This window comes from Phacochoerus africanus, chromosome 10 (genome assembly GCF_016906955.1).
Source record: "Phacochoerus africanus isolate WHEZ1 chromosome 10, ROS_Pafr_v1, whole genome shotgun sequence".
NCBI lineage: Eukaryota > Metazoa > Chordata > Mammalia > Artiodactyla > Suidae > Phacochoerus > Phacochoerus africanus.
The window spans coordinates 90,459,237-90,462,725 of record NC_062553.1 but is presented as its reverse complement, the minus strand read 5'-3'; the positions used below and the strand labels follow the sequence as shown (position 1 = coordinate 90,462,725).

Genomic DNA, 3,489 nt, shown 5'->3' with positions numbered 1-3,489 from the left:
CTTTCCCATGTTAGGAAAGTTTTCAGCTATTATCTCTTGGAATATTTTTTCTGTCCCCTTCTCTCTCTCTTCTCCTTCTGGCATCCCTATAATACAATGTTGGTGCGTTCAACATTGTCCCAGAGTTCTCTGAGACTCTCTTCATTTCTTTTCAATCTTTCTTCTCTTTTCTGTTCTGCATCAATGATTTTCACTCGTCTATCCCCCACCTTGCTTTTTCGTTCTTCTGCCTCCTGTATTCTTCTGTTGGCTGCTTCTAATGAATTTTTTATTTCATTTGTTGTATTTTACATCTCTTCTTGCATAAGTTTTATATCTTGTATCTCTTGATGTGGGCTCCTCTTTGTCTTCTGGAGTAGGATGTCTTCTTTAAGGTTTCCAGTCCATTTGGTTGAAGATTTCTCATCCTTTAGTTGTGAATTTTGTTGTTTTTAGGAGAGACATTGAGCTCCAGTCCTTCTATTCCACCATCTTAATCCCACCTCCCCACATATAGATTTTTTTGACATGTTTTTGAGAGAACATGGGCACTACGTCTTACTCAACCACATTAATTATGCCCCCACAATCTAATTATCCCAATACTTCTAATTTATTTTATTTCTTACAGTGATCTGTCATCAGTGATATCTGATGTTGCTACTATAATTGTTTGGGGGAAAACCAAAACTCTATGAGATGGTGATCTTTTTTTTTTTTTGGTATTTTTGCCTTTTTCTAGGGCCGCACCTGCAGCATAGGGAGGTTCCCAGGCTAGGGGTTGAATCAGAGCTGTAGCCGCCAGCCTACGTCACAGCCACAGCAACGTGGGATCCAAGCCACGTCTGCAACCTACACCACAGATCTCAGCAATGCCGGATTCTCAATCCACTGAGCAAGGCCAGGGATTGAACCCACAACCTTGTGGTTCCTAGTCAGATTCGTTAACCACTGAGCCACAACAGGAACTCCTGAGATGATTATCTTAATCAATAAATATTGTGTGTGTTCTGAATGCTCCACTGACCAGCTTTTCTCTCCCTTTCCTTATGCCTCCCTATTCTCTGAGACACAGCAATGTTGAAATTAGGTAAATTAATAATTGTACAATGACCTCTAAGTGTTTAAGTATGAGGAAGTGTTACATGTCCCTCACTTAAATTAAAAGCTAGGAAAGATTAAGCTTAGTGTGGAATTCTTTTCAGAAGATGAGACAGGCCAAAAGCTCAGCCTCCTGTCCCATTATCCAAGCTGTGCATACAAAAGTAAACTTCTTGAAGTAAATTAAAAATGCTACTGTGGTGAACACACTAATGGTAAGAAAGCTAAACAGCCTTATTTTTGATGTGGAGAAAATTTTAGTGGTCTGAATAGAAGATCAAACCTACTAACATTCACTTAAGCCAAAGCTTAATCCAAAGTAAGTCCCTAACTCTCTTCAATTATGTGAAGGCTGATAGAGGTGAGAATGCTATAGAAGAAATTTGAAGTTAGCAAAGGTTGGTTCATGAAGTTTAAAGAAAGAAGACTTTTTTTGGCTTTTTAGGGCCACACTAGCAGCATGTGGATGTTCCCAGGTTAGGGGTTGAATCAGAGCTATAGCTACCAGCCTATGCCATAGCCATAGCAAAGTGGTATCTGAACCACATCTGTGACCTACACCACAGCTCATGGCAATGCTGTATCCTTAACCCACTGAATAAGGCCAGGGATCAAATCTGCAACTTCATGGTTCCTAGTCGGATTTTTTTCTGCTGTGCCACAATGGGAAATCCAAAAAGACATCTCTGTATGAGTGTAAGGTGAAGCAGCACATGGTGATGGAGAAATAGCAAGCTATCCAAGAGATCTAAGTGAGATAATTAAACTAAACAACCCATTTTCATTGTAGATATAATGACCTTCTCTTGGAAGTGATAACACCTAGAACTTTCTCAGCTAGAGAAGAAAAGTCAGTGACAGGCTTCAAGCTTCAAAGGACAGGCTGACTCTCTTTTTAGAGGCTAATGCCACTGATAATTTTAAGTTGAAGCCAATGTTTATTTACCATTCCAAAAATACTAAGGCATTTAAGAATTATGCTAAATCTACTCCGCTTGTGCTCTATGACTGGAACAGGAAAGCATGACTGTTGATATCATGGTTTACTGAATAGTTTAAGCCCACTATTGAGACATACTGCTCAGAAAAAAAAAATTCCTTTCAAAATATTACTGCTAGTTGACAGTGCACATGGTCACCCAAGAGCCCTGATGTAGATATACAACATGATTAATGTTTTTGCCTCTGCTGCTAACACAACCAAAATGTTAAAACCCATGAATCAATAAGCCATTTGAATTTTCAACTCATTATTTAACAGATACATTTCATAAAACTATAGCTGCCATAGATCGTGCTTCCTCTGATGGATCTAGACAAAGTCAATTGAAAACCTTCTGGAAAGGATTCACCATTCTAGATGCCATCAACATCTGTGATACATGGGAAGAGGTCAAAATATCAACATTAAGAGTTTAGAAGGAGCTCATTCCAACCCTCATAGATGACCTTGAGGGGGTTCAAGAGTCAGTGGGGGAACTAACTGCAGGTGTAGTGGATATAACAAGAGAATTAGAATCATGCATGGATCCTGAAGATGTGACTGAATTACTGCAGTCTCATGATCCAACTTTAAAGGATGAGGAGTTGCTTTTTAGTGAGCAAAGAAAACAGTTTCTTGAGATGGAACCTATTCCTGATGAAGATGCAATGAAGATTGTTGAAATGACAACACAGGATTTAGAATATGACCTAAACTTAGTTGATAAAACAGTGGTAGATTTGGAAAGGATTGACTCCAATCTTGTAAGACATTCTACTATGGCTAAAACAGCTTTCCATGATACAGAAGAATCATTTGTGATTAATGTAGCAAACTTCATTATTGTCTAATTTTAAGAAATTGCCACAGCCACCCCAACCTCCAGCAACCACCACCCTGATCAGTCAGCAGCCATCAACAAAATTCAAAACCTTCCACCAGAAAAAAGATGAGGATAATGGTTAACATTTTGTAGCAATAAAGTATTTTTAATTAAGATATGAATACTGTTTTTTAGACATAATGCTGCTGCACACCTAGCAGACTACACTTACTTTATTATGATATTGACTTTACTGTGGTGGTCTGGAACCAAACATGCAGTATTTCTAAGGCCTGCCCATATAGATAGATAATCGATAGATGATCGGTAGGTAAGGAGATGATAGATAGATAGACAGATAGATAGAATAGACAGGAATTGCCAATTCTTCTAATTTATATTAGTGTCTCTAAAACTGCCAACACAATTAAAAGACTGAATCAACAAATTGTGATTTAAGAATAATTATAGTTAAATTACAATAATGAGGACAAATAGCCATCAAAAAACCCACAACTCTCAGAGAAATTATAGAACTGAACTCCCACCATTAAAACTCATTCATTTTATTTAATAATCAGAATTTAGGGTACATATTACCAGC

General features: G+C 37.9%; 1 pseudogene; it reads left to right on the top strand.

Moving 5' to 3' along the window:
- The first annotated feature begins 1,088 nt into the window (after window positions 1–1,088).
- Window positions 1,089–3,028, top strand: LOC125137465 (tigger transposable element-derived protein 1-like; annotated as a pseudogene).
- Window positions 3,029–3,489: the final 461 nt, after the last annotated feature.